We start from the raw sequence: 14118 nt of genomic DNA, 5'->3' as shown, positions 1-14118 counted from the left end.
CTTCCCGTGGACCCCGGCACCTCCGCGTCCCTCCTTCCCGTGGACTCCGCACCCCCGCGTCCCTCCTTCCCGTGGACCCCGGCACCCCCGCGTCCCTCCTTCCCGTGGACCCCGGCACCCCCGCGTCCCTCCTTCCCGTGGACCCCGGCACCCCCGCGTCCCTCCTTCGCGTGGACCCCGGCACCCCCGCGTCCCTCCTTCCCGTGGAGTCCGGCACCCCCGCGTCCCTCCTTCCCGTGGACCCCGGCACCCCCGCGTCCCTCCTTCCCGTGGACCCCGGCACCCCCGCGTCCCTCCTTCCCGTGGACCCCGGCACCCCCGCGTCCCTCCTTCCCGTGGACCCCGGCACCCCCGCGTCCCTCCTTCCCGTGGACCCCGGCACCCCCGCGTCCCTCCTTCCCGTGGACCCCGGCACCCCCGCGTCCCTCCTTCGCGTGGACCCCGGCACCCCCGCGTCCCTCCTTCCCGTGGACTCCGGCACCCCCGCGTCCCTCCTTCCCGTGGACTCCGGCACCCCCGCGTCCCTCCTTCCCGGTAGGAAGAGAAGGCTGGGAAAGGGCCGGGGTGGCAAGGAAGAGCCCCAGGCAGACGGGCTGGAGGGGAACGGGTGCTCTGGGAAGAGGCTGGAGCGGTTAGGCGCCGCACCCCTCAGCAGTTGTGAGCTGGGCAACCATATCCACATGGCATCTGGTAACATGCACATCAAATATCGCCTCAGAGAAAGCAAATATCCACCCAGGCGGGGCTGGAGGAAGAGCTGGAAAGGGTGAGGGCAGGAAGGGGCGGGAGTGTCCCTGTGACAAGCCTCTGTGTCTCTGCTGCCCCTGACCACACCAGTTCTTCCCCACCCACGGCCCCAGGGGCTTTGAGCTCCCAGCAGCACAGAGCTGGGACACCCTTCCACGCTCCCGTCACCCAGCTGTTGCCTGCCCTCATTCACAGGCAGTCCTAGCAGGCCTGGAGACCTGTTTTCCCATCCATGACAAATTCCGAGGAGGGGCCAGAGGGCCACTGATGCACCACAGCAGTTGGGGGTCTGTGGCGACCACAGGGAATCTCGGCTCCCAGCGAGCTGGCCTGTGTCAGGGCTGCTGAGACGCCGCCTCCCGCACGCCCATCGCACCCATGAGAGGGCTTAGGGATGTGTCTGAGCCGCAGCAGTGTTGCCTGAGGAAGATGGACAGCTCAACTGCCGCTGGTGCCCACAAAGCTCTGCTCTGACTCCAAGCACTTCCCACAGACCCCAATCTGTACCCCTGGCCCACTGCCTGCCGCCACAGTGGGCCCAGCTACACTCAGCCTCTCCGCAGGTGGCCCACCTCCCACCCCTCTCCCAACCCCCAACCTCCCAGCCAGCTTCCACCTCCCACCTTTGGCTGGGCTCTCCCCACTCCCTAGAGGACCTCCCTCCCCCAAGGCCATGGGCCGCCTTCTCCAGGGAGGCTTCCGTGTCCCACCCACCGGGCAAGGTGGGCCCAGCAGGGTCTCCTTTTCACTATGCGCCTCCTCCTGTGGCCGGGTCCTGGGCTAATGACTTCACATGCTACTTTTACAAGTCAGGTTTATTGAGGTATCACGTACACACATAAGGCTCACCCCTTTTTGATGCACAGCCGACGACTTGGTAAGTGTCTAGAGTGGGGCACTTCTGCCCCGATAGAGGCAGCCCACATTTTGCCCCTCTGCAGTCAGGCCCCTTCCTGGCCCCCAACCACCACCTATCTCTCCTCGGTCCTACAGCTTTGCGTCCTCCAGAATTGTCCTGTGAGAGATTCCCACAGGATGGAGCCTTTTGTGTCTGGCTTCCTTCACTTCGCAGCAGGCTTTGGGGGACCCGTGTGGTGGCACCAGCATCCTGCCCTTGGTACTGCTGAGTTGTAGGTTGTGGGACAGGTGGAGGCACCACAGTTGTTCACGTGTTCACCTGTGGATGGGCATGTGGGCTGTTGTGAGTGAAGCGACTTCAGACATTCGCGTGCAGGTTTGGCGGGGATGTGCAGTTTTTCTCTTGAGAGTAGGATTGCTGGTGCCTATGTTAAGGGTACGTTCAACTCATCAGCTCAACTGTCTTCCAAATGGCGGCACCATTTTCCACTCCTGCCAGCAATGCCTGCGACTCCAGATGCGCTGCATTTTCATCAGCACCTGGCAGTGGTGATTCATAATGCTTTAAATGTTAATTTCCCTCATGACTAGTGATGTTAAATATCTTATTAAACATCTTAGGTATTATTTCCTGTGTTATTTCAAATCTTTTACCTACTTTTTAGTGGATTATATTTGTCTTCTTAGTACTGAGTTATGAGTTAGATATTGTGGGTACAAGTCCTCTATCAGAAATGTGTTTTGTAAATACTTTGTTCTAGTCTATGGTTTGTCTCTTCATTTTCTTAAGTATGTCTTTAAAGAGCAGAGGCTTTTGATTTGGATAAAGTTCAGTTTGTCAGTTTTTTCTTTTAGGGTTATGTTTTTGTATCCTATCTAAGAATCTTTGACTATCAAATTATCACAAAGCAGTTTTTTGTTTTCTTCTAGATGTTTTATGGTTTTAAATTTTACCTTTAGGTCTATAACCATTGTGATTTAGATTTTGTATTTAATGCAAGGTATAAGTTGAGATTCATTTCTCTCTGTTTTTGGAGACTTATGTCCAGCTATTCTGGAACCATTTGTTGGAAAGAGTATCTTTATCCCATCAAGTTATGTGGGCACTTTGTTGAAAAAAATCTATTGACCATATATACGTGTGTTTATTTCCAAGACTCTGTTTTGTTTTGTTGACCGACATGTTTGTCCTTATGACAATATCACACTGTTTTGATTACAGGGCCATTATTGTACCTCTTGCAAAAATCAAGTGTGAATCTTCCAAAGAAGATTTGGAAGATTTTCTCTTTCAAAGTTGTGTAAGTTATTTAAGTGCCTTTTCATTTTCATATAAGTTTAGAATTAGCTTGCAGTTTCTAAAAGAAAAAAAAAGTCTGATGAGATTTTGATTGTGATTCCATTGGATCTATAGCTCAGTTTGCAGGGATTTACATCTTAACAATACTGAGTCCTCAAATCCATGAACATGGTACATCTCTCCATTTATTTAGGTCTTCTTGTATTTTTTCTCATCAACATCTTATAGTTTTAAGTAAACACATTTTGCACATATTTTGTAAGATTTATCATTAAGTATTTCATGTTTGTGATGTTATGGTGAATATTGTTTTTAAATTCAATTTCCTATTGTCTACTGCTAGTATATGGAAATACAATTGGTTTTCATACATTAAGCTTATGTCCAGCAACTTTGCTAAATGTATAAGCTCTTACACATTTTCTGGTAGATTGTTTAGGATTTTCTACACAGATGATCATGTTGAGTACATATAAAGGCAATTTTATGTCTTATTTCCAATCTGTATGCCTGTCACTTCTTTTCCTGGCTTTATTTCAGTGGCTAGAACCTCTAGCACAGTGTTAATAAGAGTGATGAGAGTGACATTCTGACTTCGTTTCCAGTCTTTCTGCTTTGATCATTATCATATTCTTTCTTCTGCTTACTTTGAATTTATTGTGCTCTTCCTTTTCTAGGCTTTTAAGGGTAAAAGCTTAGATTACTGATTGGAGAACTTTCTTCTTTTCACATATATACATTTAATGCTATAAATGTTCTTCCAAGCACTGCCTTGCCAGCACCTACAAATTGTCATATGTGTTTTCTTTTTTGCTCAATTATTTTTCTAATTTCTCTTTGGATTTTTTGATCTATGAGTCATTTTAAAATATGTTCTTTAACTTCCAAATATTTGAAGAGACATACTATTAATTTCTGGCTTAATTCTGTTGTGGCCACATATTTCACATAATTTCACTTTTTAAAATTTGTTGAGATCTGTTTTATGGCCTGGAATATGGTCTATCTTGGTGAGTGCTCCATGTGCATTTGTAAAAAAGTGTGTATTCTGGCCGGGAGTGGTGGCTCACGCCTGTCATCCCAGCACTTTGGGAGGCCAAGGCGGGTGGATCACGAGGTCAGGAGATCAAGACCATCCTGGCTAACACAGTGAAATCCCGTCTCTACTGAAAATACAAAAAATTAGCCGGGCGTGGTGGCAGGCGCCTGTAGTCCCAGCTATTCGGGAGGCTGAGGCAGGAGAATTGCTTGAACCCAGGAGGTGGGGCTTGCAGTGAGCTGAGATCGTGCCACTGCACTCCAGCCTGGGCGACAGCGAGACTCTGTCTCAAAAAAAAAAAAAAGTGTGTATTCTGCTAATATTGAAAGTATTGCTTAATAAATGTCAAATCAATCAATTTGGAAGATATTGTGATTCAGCATTCTATATCCTTACTGGTTTCCTGTCTACTTGTTCTATAACTTACAGAGAGGAGTATTGGAGGAGTATTGAAGTTTCCAGCGATACTCAGGGATTTTTCTATTTCTTCTTTACTTTGTGATCCATGTGTTTTGAAATTCTGCTGTTAGGTGCAAACATATTTACAATTGCTATATTTTCCTACAGAATGGCACTTTTATTTATTTGTTTGTTTGTTTGTTTTTTGAGACAGAGTCTCACTCTGTCACCCAGGCTGGAGTGCAGTGGGACCATGTTGGCTCACTGCAACCTCCATCTCCTGGGTTCAAGCAATTCTCCTGCCTCAGGCTCCTGAGTAGCTGGGATTACAGGCACCCACTACCACGCCCGGCTAATTTTTTAATATTTTTAGTAGAGACAGAGTTTCACCATGTTGGCCAGGCTGGTCTCGAACTCCTGACCTCAGGTGATCCGCCCGCCTTGGCCTCCCAAAGTGCTGGGATTACAGGCGTGAGCCACCACGCCCGGCCAGAATGGCACTTTCAGGATCATATAATGTATCTATTCATCTCTGGTAATATTCCTTGTTTTGATGTCTATTTTATCTGATATTAACATCTCTGCCCCAGCTTTCTTTTAATAGTTCAGAATATAACTATTTCTGTCCTTTACCTTCAATCCATTTATGTTTTTATGTTAATTTTTTTTCTTTTGTAGACAGCATAGAGTTGGATCTTGTTTTTATACCTACCAAACCTAAGAATCTGGATCTTTTTATTGGGAAGTTGAATTTAAATCTACCACCTTGACACTTATTTTGTATTTGTCTCATCTGTTCTTTTTAAATAATTTTTCCTTTTTTCTTCCTTCTATGGATTGAGTACTTTTTTAAAGTGAAAGCCAATTTATTAAGAAAGTAAAGGAATAAAAGAATGGCTACTCCATAGGCAGAGCTGCTGAGTATTTTTTATTATTTCATTTTATCTTCACTATTGCCTTATTTGTTATACCTCTTAGTGTAGCTATTCATGGTTGCAGTAGGGCTTATGATAAAATTACAGCTTTAGCTTCTCAGTCTGCCATTACACAATATTCTCCTACTTCACATACATGTAGTAAGTAACCTGACAGCAGCGTCTGTACTTCCTCCCTCCCATCCTTGGTACTGTTGTTACCACAGATTTGCTTCTGCATGTTACAAACCCCACAGTACACTTTTCCCATCTTTGCTCCAGGTAGTCAATTATCTTTTTGTCTTTTGATACCTTTTTAAAGATATAATCCACATATATAAAATGCACCCATTTAAAGCATACAGTTCCAGAGACCAGAGGTTCTCAAACTCTGTATGGGAATCACAGAGGTTCCTGGTAAAAGACAGACTTCTGGGCCCCTGCCGGAGTTTCTGACTCAGCAGGTCTGGGTGGGGCCTGAGAATCTGAATTTATAGCAAGTTCACAGGTGTCTATTGGTGTGGCTATCAAGGGACACCTGGGGCCAGGCAATTTCTAAAGAAAGTTATTTCTTTGGCTCACAGTTCTGCAGGCTGTACAAGAAGCCTGGCAACAGAATCTGCTTCTGGTGGGGCCTCAGGCTGCTCCCACTTAGGGTAGAGGGTGAAGGGGAGCCATGTGTGCAGAGGGCACAGCGGGAGAGGAAGCCAAAGGGAGGGAGGGGCCATGCTCTTTTAACCCCTGGCTCATGCGGGCACTAATCAAGCAAGGGCCCGCTCATGACTGGCAGGTGGGGTCAGCAGGAAGCCATTCCTGAGGGATCTGACCCTTGACCCAAACCCCTGCCCATAGGCCTCACTCCAACACTGGGGATACATTTCAACATGAGATGTGGAGGGGACACACGTCCAAACCACAGCACCAGGCAATGCTTACACTGCGGGTCCAGGGTCCACTCCGAGAATTACTGCTCCGGACAAAATTATACACACGGACCACGTGTCCACCCACAGGATCACACGCCCGTCTTCGGGTTGGGGGTGCAGGGAGGACGGATAGAGATGTGTTGGGGTGCAAAGGAAAAGTCCTCATGGCCCACATACATGCTCTCACCCAGTGGCTCTGCAGAAACCCATGAAAAGAGGATCCTGAAAGAGCAAGGGTGGCCTCCAGGTGAAGGTGGTGGGCGGCCTCCAGGTGAAGGTGGTCAGCACCCTCCCTTTGGCCAAGAGGAGACTGCAGTTTCAACTCAAAGATCATTCCTGAATGAATGAGTGACTGCGTCTCTCTTCTCCTCACCCCTGGTGTGGTTGTGTCTCCTCTTCAAGAAAAACCAATATGTGGGAAGGCCTAAGTCTGAACAAAACAAATATTTATTTTACAAAATGTTATTTTTTGCTTTTCCAATGCAACAAGCTTAAACTTCCTTAAAAACAAACTTCTGGGTAGAGGAAAACGAGGCAAGATGCTGAGAAAAAGTCATCTCCCACTCTGCCCTTCTCTGGCAAATCAGTGTCCTCTTGTGGGAGGCGGTGGGCAGCGACACTCCTGTTGGACGTCAGTGCTCTCGGGATGGGCCCGGCCACCCCGGAGCAGAACTCACTTAGGGCCTGGTGCCCCTGTGCCCAGTTCTCAGAACTCCGGAGTGCCCCATTCATAACCTGCTACCCCGTTTGTAACCTGCAGCTCCCCTCCTTCCTCTCCTCCCGGTCTTCAGGTGCTTTTACCAAAGCACCCCCAGCTCCCCTCCCCACTCTCAAACCCTCCTCCTCCTCCCTCCCCTCTCTCAGTTCCCTGTTTGCAGGATCTCCTCCTGCCCATGCTCCAGCCCGGGTCCCCCCACTCTCATCTCCAATTCTGCTTCACGGGCCGTGACAGCAGGCAGGCCATGGACTGCTCTCAGCAGTTTGATCAATGGACTAAGGAGAGCACTCCTACGAGAGTGAAAAAGTCAAATGTGCCTGAGATTCAAATGGGGAGCTCTCAAAGCTATGGATTGCAAGAGTCAACACCGCCTCAAAAGTACAAGGCCGGCCGGGTGCGGTGGCTCACACCTGTAATCCCAGCACTTTGGGAGGCTGAGGCGGGTGGATCACCTGAGGTCAGGAGTTCAAGACCAGCCTGACCAACATGGTGAAATCCCGTCTCTATTAAAAATACAAAACAAATTAGCCAGGTGTGGTGGTGCATGCTTGTAGTCTCAGCTACTCGGGAGGCTGAGGCAGGGGGAGCACTTGAACCCGGGAGGTGGAGGTTGCAGTGAGCCGAGATTGCGCCATTGCACTCCAGCCTGGGCAACAGAGTGAGACCCTGCCTCAAAAAAATAAAAAAAGTACGAGGCCCGGTTTAAATGTAGGAGGAATCTGGTGAGCGAGTTTCACTCTGATGCAACAGAAAAGCCAGGCCAAGCCTTGGCTGTGCCTGGTCTTGGCCAGGGAGTCACAGGCAGGGTCTGCTGGTTTCAGTGTCAGGGGCACATCCCCAGGACCATGTCTGAGACGGGAAGTGCCTTGATGGAAAACTGATACCTTTTTCTTTCCGAGTAACTTTAGAACATGTCGCTTCAAATATAACTAATATCCTGATTTCAATGGACTTGCGTAGAAGGAAATGCAAGTTCATTTGCCAGTGGGGGGTGAGGACTGGGAGAGTGGGGAGCAGGGTGGGGAAGAGGGGAGCATTCCATAAGCCACAAGAGCCTGGACACCTCCAGCCTTCAATAAATAGCATTTGAATTTGCTGTAGCTAATTCAACCTTGCATTAGCCTAGTGAAAGTCAGGCCTGCGGTGTGTATAGTTTGGCACATGAGTTCAGCTCGGGTCCCCTTGATCTGCTTCTATTTTCTCACTCTCTCCCTGCCCGGCACGCCCCTCTTTTTCTATCCAGATGAGCGAAGGGGTGAATTAGTCCAGAAATGTTTCTGCTCCAGTCAAACATTATCACCTGTCAGTCAAACATTATCACCTGTCAGTCAAACATTATCACCTCTCAGTCACCAGAGACGTGCACGGGTGCCTTCTTCTTTGCCTCAAGGTTTCTATGACCTGGGAAAAGCCCATCCCATTCCGGGATGAGGCTTCCCTGCCACGGGCCACAGACACACGAGCTATGCCTCGCCTTGCCAAAACTTTCAAGGTGGGATGGAAGAATCTGTCGTTTCAGCATTTACGATCCAGTACGTGTTCCGTGCTGCATCTGCTGCGGCTGGGTTGTCTTTCTTCTCAAGACCTCTTTTGACCCAAACTTACTGCAACGCAGATGAGTGAGCCAGAAGCTGCGCTGGGCGTTGGGGGTTGTGGCAGAGGCCAGGGCTGTATGTGGGCCCGCAGGCCACGGGCCGACCCACCACAGGCAGCTTAGCAACCTGCCAAGGACAAACACATGGTCATCATGATAACAACTTTCCCCACCTTCATTTTTTTTTTCATATTTCTTTGAGTTTCAAGATTGAGACTTTTTGTAGCAGCTCTTTAATTTCATGGGAGAGAGGGTGGTGTGTGGAGGCCGCCGTCGCCTCTCTGCTATCCAACGCCCTAGTGGAGAAGCTCCTGGCAGGGGCTGGAGGCACGGCCTGGCCAAGTTCCTTGGCACTGCAGAACAAATCTCCTTCTTTGACGCCTCTGAAATGTTGATGGAAAGCACACGGGTGTCCCAGCCAGCTCCCCCAGGCCCAGGTCCAATCCATCATGTTCTCTGCACTGCACATCTCTGGGTGGATGACCTCAAGGAGCAGTGCCAGTGATGTCAGCTCACTCTGGCATCTCCCAAGACAAAAGCATCCCAGGGTGGAGAGCAGGAGGCCCTGCGTGATGATGGACAGAAGGCTGGAACTTGTGAGCTCTGTGCAGTCTGGTACTAATAACTCAGGATCCCCATCTAATGGAAGCATTTTATAAGCTTCGGTGGGTGCAGAGTGCCAGATGTCCTCAGGCCATCAGGCTGAGACCCCCCCCAGCCCTCCGGGAGTGGAGTAGCCCTGGGGTGGCAGGAGGCAGGTGGGAACTTCTACAAGCCAGAGGGCCTGTGTTTGAGTCTTAGCTTCACCGCACACTAGCCACCTGTTGTTTCTGAGCCTATTTGTCATCTATGACTTAGGAAGGATAATCATACAGATTTAGGTAGAATAATTCCTAGATCATCATATAGATCAGGGCAGTGTCCTCCAACTCCAGAATTAAAAGGACCAGTGAAACAGATTTCCTCTGTTTCTGTTTTACTGATTCTTCCTTTTTTTCTCTTCTCCTTTCTGGGTTGTTGAGTTTAATTTGCTCTTCTTTCTCTAGTTTCTCAAGGTGATAATTGATTTGGGACCTTTTTTCTCTTCTAACATAAGCATTGAATGCTATACATTTCCCTCTGAAGTGCGGCTTTAACTGCACTCTATACAGTGTGATGGATTGCATTTCCGTTTTCATGCAGTTCCAAATATTTTCTAATTTTCTTAGTGATTTCTTCTTTGAAACATGAGTTATTTAGAAGTGTGTTCTTTAATTTCAAATATTTAGGTGGTCTCCAGACATCTTTCTGTTACTGATGTCTAGTTAAATTAATCCTCTTGTGGTCAGAAAACTTATATTGTGTGATTTTAATCTTCTTAAATTTAGTGGTATCTATTTCATGGCCCAGAATATAGTCCACCTTGATGAATGTTCCATGTTTATTTTGTGGTTAGAGGGAATTTTCTGTAAGTGCCAATTAAGTGAGGCTGATTGGTAATGTTCTTCAAGTCTTCCATATGTTACTGACTTTCTGTCTGCTTATTCTATCAGTTGTTGAGAGAGGGCTGTGATGACTTTCTGATGTGTCTGTTGGTGAGGTTACAGTCCCAGATACCCAATCTAAATCTATTCTAGGTGCTACTGTGCAGGGATTTTGCAGGTGTCACTAAAGTCTATAATCAGTCCATGTTAAGTAGGGGAGATTATCCTGGGAGGGCCTGACTTAATCAGTCAGAAGACCTTAAAAGCTCAGTAAGCCTTTCCCAAAGGAAAGAAGAAATTCCTCCTATGAACAACAGCTCCAGCTTGTGTCTGTGTCATGTCAGCCCACGTTCACACTTGCAGACAGCCCTCACAATTACATTAGCCAATTTCATTTACACACACACATACACAGACACACACACACACACATACACGGTTGACCCTTGAATAATGCAGAGGTTGTGGGGCCAACCTTTGCACAATTGGAAATCTGCAAATAACTTTTGACTCTCCAGAAACTTAACTACGAATAGCCTACTGTTGACCAGTAGCCTTACCAATAACAGAAATAGTTATTAATACATATTTTGTATGTGTATTATATACTGTATTCTTACAATAAAGCTAGAGAAAAATATTATAATCATAAGGGAGAGAAAATATATCTACTATTGGTAAAGTGGAAGTAGATCATTGTAAAGGTCATCATCCTCATTATCTTCACATTGGGTAGGCTGAGGCAGAGGAGGAAGAAGAGGGGACTGGTCTTGCTGTCTCAGGGCTGGAAGAGGTGGGAGGAAATCCACCTATAAGTGGACCCTGCAGTTCAAACCCATGTTGTTCAAGGATCAACTACAGATAGATGATAGATAGATAGATAGATAGATAGATAGATAGACAGATAGATGCATGGATGGATGGATAGATAGACAGACAGACAGATAGATGATAGATAGACAGACAGACGACAAATTCTGCTCCTCTGGTTACACTCTGACCCTGATCTGATACAGGGATACTGAAGCCTCCAGCTATAATTTTGAATTTCTCTATTTTTCTGTTCAGTTCTATCAGGTTTTGCTTCATGTAAGTTGAAGTTGTAATTAAGAATGTACATATTTAGGATTTTATGTCCCCTTCATGAACTGACACCTTAATCATTAAGAAATAGCTGTCTTTATCTCCACTAATATGCTTTGCTAGCAAATCTCTTTTGTCTGCCACAAATAGAGCCACTCTATCTTTCTATTGATTAGTGTTAGCATGATATATCTTTTTTCTACCCTCTTACTTTTAACCTACTTCTGCTTCATGTTTAAATTGCATTTCTTATAGGCAACATATACTTCGGTCTTCCTTTACTGTATCTTACAATTGTTGTTCATAATTTGGAGGTTAGATAATTTACATTTAATGTAATTATTGATTATGTTTGATTTAAATTTATCTTCTTGCTATTTGTTTTCTGTTTGCCCCCATATGTTCTTCTCTCTTCTTTCCTTTTTTCATGCCTTCTTTTAGATTAATCAAGCGTCTTATTTTTAATGATTCTCTTTTATCCTACTATTGAATTATTAGCTATCCCTTAATTTTTTATTCTTATTGAATGTTCTAGAGTTTATAATATGTATTTTAACTTATCACAGTCTACTTTCAAATGATATTGTTCCACTTCACATAGAGTGTAGGAATCACTGAGCAGTGCATTTCCATTCCCCCAACCCTCATTCTTTGTGCTATTATTGCCATAGATTTTACTTCCACATATACTATAAACCCCAAAATAAATTGTTTTAAACAGTGAATTATTGAGGAAAAATGCGTTTATCTATCTTTTGCATTTACCTCTATAATTACTCTTCACTGATTTGTGTCACTCTAAATTTCCATCTGGAATTATTTTTCTTCTGCTGAAAGAAGAAAAATGAAGAAATGTTGAAGAAAGCCTTTAACATTTCTTGTAGAACAGATTTGCTGACAATGAATTCCATCAGTTTTTATTTGTATAAAATAGTCATTATCTCCAATTTTGAATGATATTTTTACTGAGTTAAAAAAATCATTCTTGGCAGGTTCTCCCCACCAACCAACCGCCTCCTTAGCACATTAAAGATGTCTTTCCATGGCCTTCTGGCTTGCGTGGTTTCTGTCAAGAGATCTGCTGTCTCTCATATTTTCTTCCTCTATACATAATATGTTTTTTCTTATCTGGCTGTTTCTAAGATTTCTCTTTATCACTGGCTTTCAGAAATTTGTTTATAATATGCCTTGATGTGGCTCTTTTGGTATTTATTCTACATGGGATTTATCAAGCTTCTTAGATCTGTGGGTTTATACTTTCCAACAAATTCAAAAAACGTTTGGCCATTATTTCTTCAAAACATTTTTCTGTCCCTGCCTCTCTTCTCTTTCTAGATCTCCAGTTACACACAGGCACGATGCTTTGATATTCTCCCACAGGTCACCAGTGTCCTGTTTTTGTTTTTGTTTTTGTTTTTTGAGACTTTTTTCTCTGCTTTGATTTGAACAGTTTCTATAGCTGTAGCTATAGTTTCTCTAGCTTCAGACTCAATCATCTTTTCTTCTATTCTATGAACCCCATCCAGTGTATTTTTCATTTCAGGTATTAAATTTCTATCTCTAAAAGTTTCGCTTCTGACCTTTTATATGCTTCATTTCTCTCCTTACATGACCATGTTTTCTTCCTCCTTCTTGAACACATGGAAAACATTTTTAATAGCTGTTTAGCACCCTTGTCTGTGAATTCCATCATCTGTCACTTATGATTGATTCCCACCCTCACTCCCACCTCCAACTATGGATCTTAATTTTTTGCATATCTTCTTATTTTTGACCAAATGCCAGACATCATGAAAATTCATTGTTGATTTCTGGCTTTTGTTGTACTCCTTTGAATAGTGTTGGACTTTATGTGCAATGAAGTTATTTGGAATCAGTTTGATCTTTCTGAGGCTTGCTTTTAAATGTTGTCAGGGTGGGTCCAAAACAGCCTTAGGCTACGGCTAATTTACCACCATCTCTCAGGCAACACTCTTCTGAGGATTCTCATATTATAAAGTCTTTCCATCCTGGCTGGTGGGAACACAAACTGTCCCCCACCCTGTCCCCCACCCTGTGTGAGCTCCAAGTATTGTTCTGCCTGCTCCTTTTTGGTGGCTGTTTCCCCAGCCTTCAGCAGTTTCTTCACATGCACACACAGATCAACGCTTAGCCAAAACCCCAGGGGCCCTCTCTGCAGACCTCTGGCGCTCTCTCTGGGCAGTGCTTTCCTCTCCAGTACTCTGCCCTCTGCTTCTTGCTGTTTGCCCTCCCTGAACTCATTTCTATCTCCTCTACTCAGCGAGATGGTCACCTTGATCTCCTCCCCTCATGGCAGTGAGCTGGCACCTCCATGGGACACTTGTGTCCTTTCTTGCAGGGATCACAGTCTTGAGCTATCTGTTGTCCAATGTCTGAACATGATGCTCTGAACATTTCATCCAGTTTTCTAGTAGTTTACAGCAGCAGGAGGGTAAATCCCCATTCCTGTTACCCCATATTAGTCAGAACCAGATGTCCAAATAGCAGTAAAATTTTGAGTTTTTTTGAACAAAATCATTTTTTATTCCCACATTTTAAAGGCTAACCCCAACAAATACATCACCCTCTACTGTCACTGTCATTCCATCAAACAGCGGAAGGACATGATCTCAGGATAAAGACCGTTTCTCCCCAGGGTAACGCAGCAATGGGTCTTCCACCCGTTTATAAACTCTCTACAATGTCCGCATTTAACCACAGATTCTGAGCATTTTTCATAAGCTAACATTTGGGACTATTCATTGGAGATCATGGAGACATAGTACCTGATCATAGGACTTAAGAATGTGATTATTTTTATGTGTGTGTATCTGAAGCCAAGATTGTGAGCCTGACATTCTTTGCATGTGTCATCCTGGCAGAAAGGTAGGGTTCCTGCTTCAGGAGCTTTCTGAGATGCAGCAGGGCAGGCTGGGCCTGGGGTGGCACCATCAGGAACAAGTTCTCACACTGAGTTCCTGGGGTGCAATCTCTGAAACATGCTCCACACAACTCCAGGTGTTCCTAGGCAAGTGCCTGGGACAGCGATCACTTCGAATTCTCAACATGCTCCTGGA

This window comes from Pongo pygmaeus, chromosome 18 (assembly GCF_028885625.2).
Source record: "Pongo pygmaeus isolate AG05252 chromosome 18, NHGRI_mPonPyg2-v2.0_pri, whole genome shotgun sequence".
NCBI classification, from domain to species: Eukaryota; Metazoa; Chordata; class Mammalia; order Primates; family Hominidae; genus Pongo; species Pongo pygmaeus.
The sequence above is the reverse complement of the archived record's forward strand: the minus strand, read 5'-3'. Positions refer to the sequence as shown.